We start from the raw sequence: 10,946 nt of genomic DNA on the forward strand, positions 1-10,946 counted from the left end.
AATGAAAATTGAAGAATCTTCAATTACAAATCTTCACAAAATTTAAGAATTTTTATTTATTCATCTTAAAAATTGTAAAGTTTTTTATTTTGAAAATGTATAGTTAAAATTATGCAATTTAATTCGATCAAATCAATTCAAACTGATGATCAGGCAATCAAAGAAACGTGCGATAAGCTATTAAATATAATAATATATAATATATATAATCAGGATGAAAAATAAAAGATTTTAAATAAGCAAATTAATTCAGTTTAGAGTTTTATTTGAAAGCTAGAGAGAGCTCTTTAGCAAATCCACAAGTGTAAATATTTTTTTTTCGCAATAAGAAGCGGAAAGATAATACACAATAGGGAGTGACTTTTGTAAAGGGTCATAAGAGACCTGTCGTGAAAGAAAATTGGAGGGTGAAGTATGGCAGATGGAGCGTTCTTTAAAAAAAGAATCAATATTATTACCCCACACAGAAATTCTGCGATGGCCTCAAGAATATGCATACACGAAAAGGAAAGCAGGGAATAAGCTAAATTGTAACTGAATTCAAAAGCATATAATAAAATGTATTATATTTTATTTATTCATATTTGCATGTCTTATAATATTTAAATATTTATAAATTTATATATAATTCATTTTATTTATTTATTTCACCAGATATAATAGAGTTGAATTGAGTCAGATAGAACCACATAAGATCTGATAGAATTGAGTAGTATCAGATGGAATCGTCAGATTGAATATAAGCGTATGGGACCGGATAGAACCAGGTAGGATTAAATAGGATCGGATATAACCGAAAAGGAATAGATGTAATCAAGTAGAATCAGATGGGATGAGATAGAAAGGTATAAGATAGAAAGGTATAAGATAGGATTGGATCTGACAGAATTAAACACGATTGGATAGACTCGAATAGGATCAGATAGGGTCGGATCGAATCAGATACAATTTAATAGAACCAGAAAGGGTCGGATGTAACAGTATCAGATGAGATAGAATTGAATCGAATAGAATAAATCGGATTCGATAATATAGAACCAAACAAAATTGGATAAAATCAGATTGGATTGGATAGGATCAGGTATGATCGAATAAGAATAGGTAGGATCAGATAGGATGATATAGAAATGTACAGGATAGGATAGGACATAAATAAACAGGATGGGATAGAATCCAATCAGATAAGATGTAATCAACTAGGATCGGATCGAATATAATCAGTTCGAATCCGATGGGATCGGATGAAATGTCATTGGGTCGGATAGACTAAAATCGGATTGAATAGGCTAGAACTAAAAAAGGATTAGATAGGCTCAGCTAGGATTGGACAGAATCAGATATGATCAATCAGGACCAGGTAGGATGATATAAAATCGTATATGATAGGATAGGATCGGACTGAATCAAATAGGATTAGATAGAATCAAATAGACTTAGATAAGATTTGACATAATCAAATATGATGGGATAGAATTGGACAAAATGGAATTGGATCGAATAAAATAGTTTAGGATCGGATAAAACCGAATATGATTGAATAGAATCGAATCAGATAAGATGTGATCAGCCAGGATCGGCTGCAATCAGATAGAATTTGACAGAATCAGATAGGATCGGATATAATCGGCTCGGATAAGATAGAATCAGATGGGATCGGATTGAATAAAATCGAGGTGAATAGGATAGAACCAAAAAGGATTGAGCAGACTCAGATAGGATTGGATAGAATCATGTATGATCGAGTAGGATGATATAGAATCGTATAGGATAGGATTGGGCAGAATGAAACAGGATTAAATAGAATCGAATAGACCCAGATAAGATTTGACATAATCAAATATGATGGGATAGAATCACATAGGATTAGACAGAATGCGATTGGGTCGAATAAAATAGTATAGGGTCGGATAAAACAGAATGGGATTGGATAAAATCGAATAAGATAAGATGTAATCAGCTGTGATCAATTACAATTTATGGAATCAGATAGGATCGGATATAATCAGCTCGGGTCAGATAGAATCAGATGGGATCGCATGAAATGCGATTGGATCGGATTGAATAAAATCGAATTGAAAAGGATAGATCCAAAAAGGCTTGGGTAGACTCAGATAGGATTGCATAGAATCATGTATGATCGAGTAGGATGATATAGAATCGTATAGGATAGGATTGGGCAGAATGAAAAAGGATTAAATAGAATCGAATAGACCCGTATAGGATTTGACATGATCAAATACGATGGGATAGAATCAGATAGGATTGGCCAGAATGGGATTGGGTTGGATAAAATAGTATGGGATCGGATATAACCGAATATGATTAAATAGAATCGAATAAGATAAGATGTGATCAACTAGGATCGGTTGCAATCAGATATATTTTGATAAAATCAGATAGAATCGGATATAATCAGCTCGAATCAGATGGGATCGAATGACATGCGATTGGAACGGATAGAAAAAATCTAATTAGATAGGATAGAACTAAAAAGGATTTCATAGAATCAAATACATCCAGATAAGTTTGATATATTCAAATAGGATCGGATAGAATCAGATAGGATTATACATCATGTGATCGGGTTGGATACAATAAAATAGGGTCGGATAGAATTAAATAGGATCGGTTATATTCAGATCGGATTGGAAAGAATCCAATAGGAATGGTTAAAATCGGGTTTGATCGACTAGAATGAAATCGAATTGGATATACTAGATCCAGATAAAATTTCATATGAGCTGATAGAACCGAATAGCATTGGAAAGAATCAGATAAGATCTGAAAGCATCGCATAGGATTGCATAGAATCATATATGATAGGGTAGTGTCAGATATAATCGGGTTTGTTAAATAGAATCAGATAGAACGAGGTAGGAAAAAATATGAATGGATATAATCGGAAAGGGTCAGATAGAATCAAATACAATCAGGTAGGGTAGTACCAGATAGGCTGATATGGAATCGTATAGGATAGGATAGGTTCGGAAAGAATCAAATAGGATTCGCTAAAATCGAATAGAACCATAAAGGATTTGACATAATCAATTAGGATCGGATAGAATCGAATAGACACAAAAAGGATTTGACATAATCAATTAGGATCAGATAGAATCAGATAAGATAGAACAGAACGGGATTGAGCAGACACAAAATCGAATAGGTTCGGATAGGATCATATATAATTTGATATAATCGAATAGTGTCAGATAGAATCGGATTAGATCAGATAATATCAAATATAATCAGATAGGATAGGATAGAACGCAATAGGACCGGATATAAAGCGATCGAATCGAATAATATAGGATTGCTAGAATCGAATAGACCCAGAGAGGACTTGACATAATTAATTAGGATCGGATAGAATCAGATAGGATAGAATAAAATAGGATTAGGTTAGACCAAATCGAATAGGAATAAATAAAATTGGATATAATCGTATAGTTTTAGATAGAATCCGATAAAACAAAATAAAATATCATTCGATATAATCAGATAGAATCAGGTATGATAGGTTAGTATCATCAGATAGAATCAGACGCAATCAGGTAGGGTAGGATCAGATCAGATGATATAGAATCGCATGAGATAGGTTATGATCGGGTAGAATCAAACAGAATTGTATAGAATCGGATTGGGTCGGATAAAATCAGATGGGATCGGATGAAATAGGATTGGATCGGATAGATTAAAATCAGATTGAATAGGATAGAATAGGATAAGACTGGATATAATTGGATGACTGGATACAATCAGATATGATCGAATAGGATCAAGTAGGATCAGATAACATGATATATAATCGTATAGGATATAATAGGATCTGACAGAATCAAACAGGAGAGGATAGAACCAAGTAGACCCAGATAGGAACTATCATCATCAAAAAGGATCGGATAGAATCAGCTAGGATCAGACAGAATCAGATTTGTTCGGATAAAATCGAGTAGAATTATATAGAATTGGATATAGTCCAATAGTGTCAAATAGAATCACAGATGGCAAGATAAAGGACATGTAATTGGATAGAATCCGATCGGATAGCTTCCCATTGGATTGGCTAAGATCGGGTTTAATTGGATATAATAAAATCGAATTGGAAAGAATAGATACAGATATAATGGATTATGAGCTAATAGAATCGAATAAGATTTGATAGAATCAGATATATCATATTGTCAGATATAATCAGATTGAATTGGATAGAATCGGATAGGATCAAATAGGGTAGGATATAATTGGAAAGGATCAGATAGGATCGGATGCAAACGGGTAGGATTAGCTAGGAAATATAGAATAGAATAGGATAGGATCAGAGGAAATCAAACAGGATTGAATAGAATCGAATTCACGCAGTTACGATTTGGCATTATAAAATAGGATCGAAAAAAATATAAATTAAAATATAAATAATTAGGGGTGAATAGGAACAGATAGAACCAGATATAATTGGATTAAATTAGGTAGAGTCGGATATAATCAGATTGGATCGGATAAAATCGGATAAAATAGGATCTAATTGAATAAGATCAAATCGAATTGGATGTGATAGACCCAGATAGTATCGGATATGATCTGATAGAACCGAATAGGATCGGCTATCTTTAGGTTTGCGATGAATCGTTCCTACGATATTTTGCAAATTTAACCATTATTACTTATTTAAACAGTTTTCCTAAACAAATTCAGAACTTGGCCATTTTCAACGAATATGCTCAATTTTTCACAGAATTAACTAAGAATATCTTTCCCGCTGACTTTTTTCTAGAATGCACTACAAATTTCCAAGAATTAATCATTATTTTAACAATTTTCTTCAACAAATTAAGAGCTTGACCTTTCGTCAATAAATAGGATCAATTACTTTTGGGTATCAAGAAAGAACGTAATTCCAAACAACTATTTTTTACGTAATTTTGCAAATGTACAATAATTATTCATTATTTCAACAATTTTCATAATTATACTCAGAGTTTTCTTGATATATTTACAAGAATAAAAAATAATTCAAACAATTTTCATAACAAAATTCAGAGTTTGGCTATGTTGTAATAAATAGGCTCTATTTTTATACAAAATTAATTAAGAATATCTTTCTTATAACTTTTTTGTATGATACTTTGCAAATTTCAAGCATTATTAATTATTTAAGAAATTTTCGTAAACAAATGAGGAGATTGAACATTTTTCAACGAAAAGGATCAATTAATTTAGGGAATCAAGAAAGAATGTATTTCGAATACATTTTTTCTACAATACTTTGCAAATAAACAATAATTGTTGATTATTTTTAACAATTTTCATACACCTATTTAGAATTTTTTTTCTTGACTGAATAGGCATAATTTGTTTATGGAATTAACTAAGTAGGTCTTCTCGATGCGCACCTATGAAGTTCTACTTTTGTCGAGAATTCTTCTTTTTGTGGTTTAAGATTCAATATTTTAGTCAAAAGCTCATATATTTGGTTAAAAATATAATTATTTCGTTGAAAATTCGTTTTAAAAATATTTATTTTTTATTGAAAATTCATATTCGCTGTGGAAAACAGTAAATTAATTGAAAAATCGTCTTATTTGTTTGAAGGTTTACCATTTTAGTCCAAATTTAATTAAAAAAAAAAACTGTTGTGGTTGAGGATTCGACTTCCCCACATAGCATACTTCCCGAAAAAACCTGTTCTTTTCCTAGGAGTTGGTCCAAGTGGCCGGAAGAAAAAACCGCAGGTCTGCCCTAAATTTAGACCTATACTTAAACCAAGGTTAAAACATAGGTTCATTTCCGCCACAATTTTTTGGTTTTAAAAAAAAGCATATTAATGCGACATATTTTTGACAGAGAATTCTGTATTTTTAATGAAAATAGCTGTATCCTGACGAAAGTTTCGGAAAAAAATGTATCCTGAATCATTTCGAAATCTGTATCCGAATCTATCTAAACTAAGCAATCATAAAAAAGTTCTCAATTTTGATTAATCGGAATCGGTTACAAATTAATCCGAACTCTGATTGAACGAAACCGATTTTCAATCCGAATTAATTCAATTCAATCCGAACTCGGATCCATTCGGATATTTTGAAATAATAGTGAAGAATAATTCAATCTTCTTATTAACTCCGAAGGAGATATTCCATTTTTTGGATAAAGAAACGTTTCTGTCTAGAATACGTCATAATATTACGCCTACGAAATTCCTCCCTAAACTTTTCCTCTGAGTCAGCAGCAGTTCAGTCTTGGCCAGAAAGTTGCTCATCTTGTGTACAAAAGGCTTAAAAAACTCCCCGAGTCCCGCGACTTTCATGTCTGGCTCACACTCTCATCTCAGCCTGATAAGTCTCATATATCGCTCACTCTCCTTCATCTTCTTTCTCTCTCTCTCTCTCTATGTTTGTCTCCCTCCTCCTCCTCCTCCTCTCTCTCTCTCTCTCTCTCTCACTTCGGGATTGCGTCCGGCTTCATTCCTCGTTCCCTCCACTCCTCTAGTAGTCCAGTCCCGTCAGTTCCCGTGAACCTGAGCGATCGAGCAGGAGTGAGTCCTGACTACAGTTTCATGCGTTCCGGCTCTCCAACAATCACTCTAAACACCTACATGTACTTTTCACACACACCACAATCGCTAAGGAGCCCCGCGGCTTCGCGACGTCGGTCGGCGCAGTGCGCTCCCCACTGGGTGCGCAGTAGCCAGTCGGCCATCTTTGTCAAGTGTAACCTTTGTTGATTTGTGAAATGTGACGCTGTTCCGCGGAGATAATCGGTGATCGTGATTACGTGCCCGTGTGGTTCTCAAGTGCCATCCAAACCCGGATTACACATGGAATCGTGCTGACAGGTAATTAGGTGCACATCTACCCGCCAAAACTGAACAAAGTCGGATTATCGCCGTCCGACGCATACGGACGAACCGCAACAGTTCGTCCCATCCATTCCTCTTCCGTTTTTGCCACTTTTCCCCCGCGGGCGAAACTCCCAAGCGAAAAACAAAGCGTTCCCGTTGAAAAAACATATTTCTCGGCTGGAGGATCGAGACCTTTTTCACGGTCAGCACCCGGGGGTGCGAGAATCGGGAGAAACTAGGATCGAGCGAACTTGTCGAGACAAGTCGCACAAGATGGCTGCCCGTCGGGCTTCGAGATCGTTGGGATCGCGAGCAACCGTCGTAATTACGAAGACGGCCCTCATCCATTCTTTATTTTTGCAGTTTACTCTCGCGCAGAAAAAAAAGTTGTGGGTTTTGCACAGTTTTTGGTGAGGGAGTGACGAGTTTTGGGGGTTAGAGAACGGCAGAAATTTGCCCGGGACGTGTGCCGACGGGAGTTTTCCGTCGGGAAGGTTACGGGATTTTAGTCTCGTTTGAAAAGTGTCGACTATATTATTGTGGCTGTTATTATTGTGAGTGACAGGGGATTCCCTGGGTTCGCCACCTGTCAGGGGCAAATCAAAATAATGTCTAGATTTTGACAGATCTTTAAATCAGAGACTGCAAGGAAGGTCAATGTTTTTAGTCGGGAATATTGGCGAAAGTAAATGATTTCATAACATTTGCTAACATATTCATATACTTTTAAAGAGTGACTTTACTAATAAGTGGAAATTCAAAGTAATAAAGACACTGGAAACAAACAGTCACGTGATACTTTCAGAAATTTGGACATTTTTATGTTGTCACACTTTCTTTTTAAAAATTCAGATTTCGCGGATTTTTGGATCCTCGTTTGTGCATTCGAATCTTTTTCAAAAGATCGAATATTGATCTGTTTCGGGAAAAATGGGTTTAAACTAGTTTCATTTCGTGGAGAAAATTATTGCAAGGTAATTTAATGACCCTGGAGAACTATTTTTAACGCATAAAATATAACGTTTCTTGTTAATTTATTTAAGGAGAGGGGTTTGATAACAAATATTATCTACATCAAATATTTATTCTAGGTGCTTAATTTAGAGCAGTTTGATAAAATAAAAAAATCCAACAATCGAAATTGCCAGTTTTTTGCCACTGTATCAAATTTAAACGAAAATTTTTTGACCTAATTTTACCAATTTTTAAAAGAAAAATCTCGGGCGACCGAATAATTCGGAAAAATAAAATTCCCGGAAAAGAAAGTATTCAAAATAGAAAATCCGGGGCGCATGAAAAATTCCGAAAAATAAAATTTCCGAAATATAAAGATCCGGACAGTTCATAATGTTTTCGAGTTTGAAAATTCGCAAGAAAAAATTGATGAATTATAAAATATCCGAACTAGGCAATTTCTGAATTTTTAAATTGCCGAATATAACAATTAAAAGAATTGTTATTCATAAATATTATTTATCCTTTAAAAATTAAATATTTTTATATAAGAAAAATTATTTTGTGCTTAAAGTTTTTAAAACTTTTTTAAATATATAATAAGATTAGCATTTTTTTTAAATTACAGAAAATGTTCTCATAACTTAAATTGTTAATTAAAAAAAAAAAAAACTTCAAGACAAATTAGGGTGAATAATAAAATTATCGAACAGTTTCTTAAAAATAAATATTAATTTATCAAAATACAATAATAAAATATTGTTACTAAAAAATGTTGTTTCGATGTTTAAAGTTTCTTTAAACTATTGCTTGAATTAAAAAAAAAACAATAATTCTATGAAAATTATATAAAGAAAAAAAAACGTAAAAACACGTGCGACTCAAAGCGAAAAAAAAATTCTCTACATTGAAGAAAATTTCGAATAATAAAATTATCGAACAGTTTATATTTATAATATTTTCGAATTTCAAAATTTCCGTATTTATTTTTTTAAAAAAATAATCAAATATTTGATTATTGTGTTTTTAATTAATAAATAATATTGATAAAAAGAATGTTTTAATTATTTAAATTCGGGAGTTTTATTTCAAGTTTATTTTAATTGTTACTTTAGTAATAAAAATATTGTTTCATATTAAAAGAATAATTTTATAAAAATATATTTAATATCAAATAAAAGGAAAGGAAACGGAAATAATCGGGAATTTTTTTCTTCAATGAAGACGGCCATACTGTGATGGTATATTTTTTCGCTTTGATTTGCATAATCCACCATTTTATCCATATAATTAAAAAAAAAAATTATTTTCAATACATCGTATTTATTCAATAAAAAATACGCTAATGAAATATGTGGTTTAAAAAAATTATTGTTGTATTTTAAGTAAGAATAATTTAAATAAAATATTTCTCAATGCAAAAGAACAAGATTTTTATGACTAGCGCAATAATTAAAAAAAAAACTGTTATGGACATTTAAAAAAAACTTGCATTGATAAGTTTTATTCAATTATTATTTAAAATTCGAACAATTCTTTAAAAAAATATATTTTTAATTTGTAAGTGAAATTGTTGAATTTTTATGTATAAATAAAAATTTAACAATTATTAATTCAAGAAAAACTCGAGTAACTTCAATATTTAAAATTTCTGAAAGGATTCAAAATTAATTTAGGTCTGCAAAATATTTCCAAATTTGTCAATTAGAACCTGGGAGATTTTAGGTGAAAATTTAAATTAATTTTTATTTTGGAAAAATTATTTTAATATAATATTTAAAAAGATTTTAACATTAACCCTTTCAATTTTTAATTTTTTTTAATTAGAAAAAGAACACTTTCAAAATATTCAGCAATATTTAACTACTTTAAACTGAATTCTATGAAATAGAAAATCTTAAATGTTCTGTTTGAAGAAATTTTAATTTGTGAGTGAAATTTTTTAATTTGAATGTATAAATAACAATTGAAGAATTATTTATTGAAAAAGATTCGAGTCACCTAAGAGACATTTAGAAGTTCCGAAAAGATTTAAACTTTACAAAATATTTCCAAAATTGTCTAAAAATAATCTGAAAGATTTTAGGCCATTTTTTTTTTTAATTTTTTGAGGATTTAAAAAAATGTTCAGAAAGAATTAGAATCATTTGAAAAGATATTTAGAAGCTTGGAAAGATTTGAAAAATAATTCAAAAATTATATTTAATTTTGAACAAATAATTTTAAGGGAATATTAAAAAGATTTCAAAACAAGTGATGATATAAATTGATTGAATAATAATCAGCTTTTAACGAATAAAAATAAAGATAATGTAACTCCTAAATAAAAAAGTGTTCATCACCCTGACAATTGTTGACGAATCGAGAAATAACCCGGAATTTTTTTCTTTGAATGAAAATACCATAATGTAAAAGTAAAAAATATATTTTTACATTTAATTGGGAAATTGTCAAAAATAATGCAAAAAGTCGTTTAAAAAAATTATAATAAAATTACTAATAGAAGGTTGATTTTGAAAATTCGAAAAATAGGAAAATGCACTAAGTGGAGTGTCAAAAAAAAAATCCGTAATTTTGAAATTAAAAACTCAAAAGATTATTAGAAGTGTAGAGAAAATCGGGTTTATTATAAATCTAGATTCTTTTTTATTAATTAAAATGTCAATATATTCCAAAAGTTTCTTTCGAGTTTGTTTATTTTCCGGAATATGGAGGGATTACAAAGTGGCGGTTGGCGGGCGTAAACTCGCAGCTGCTGTTGCCTCTTTCAGGGTGAGAGGGGCCAAATAACACCCGGCCTCCGCTTGTTTTACCGGTCGACCAGTATTTTATTTCACCTAAGTCCCAATATGATACGGGCGCGAGCAAAACTTGATTACTTGCAAGGTCGTAAATTATTTACGATAATCTTTCTTCCGAGATTACTTATTTTCCTCGATACAAATCAGGATCATAAAGGACGATAATTGGCGAAATATACAAATCCCTAATTTGGAAGATTGCTGGATAATAAAATTCTCGACAATGTGAAATTTCCGAATTGGATGATTCCCGAATAATAAAATTTCGGATTTGGAAACTTCTCGAATAATAAAGTCCCCGAAATTGAAAGTTCCCGAATAATAAAGTTTCAGAATAATCCAATTTTCGGATC

General features: G+C 31.6%; 1 protein-coding gene across 2 annotated transcripts in view; it reads left to right on the top strand.

Moving 5' to 3' along the window:
- The first annotated feature begins 6,620 nt into the window (after positions 1-6,620).
- Positions 6,621-10,946, top strand: part of LOC117182489 (histone acetyltransferase KAT6B) — an 80,895-nt gene continuing 76,569 nt past the window's right edge. The window contains exon 1 of one of the 2 annotated variants that reach the window (XM_033375680.1): positions 6,621-6,832. The gene's annotated coding sequence lies outside the window, so the exon portion shown is untranslated. The remainder of the gene's footprint in view (positions 6,833-10,946) is intronic. The other variant, XM_033375730.1, reaches the window with a different exon arrangement.

This window comes from Belonocnema kinseyi, chromosome 1 (assembly GCF_010883055.1).
Source record: "Belonocnema kinseyi isolate 2016_QV_RU_SX_M_011 chromosome 1, B_treatae_v1, whole genome shotgun sequence".
Classification (NCBI taxonomy): Eukaryota; Metazoa; Arthropoda; class Insecta; order Hymenoptera; family Cynipidae; genus Belonocnema; species Belonocnema kinseyi.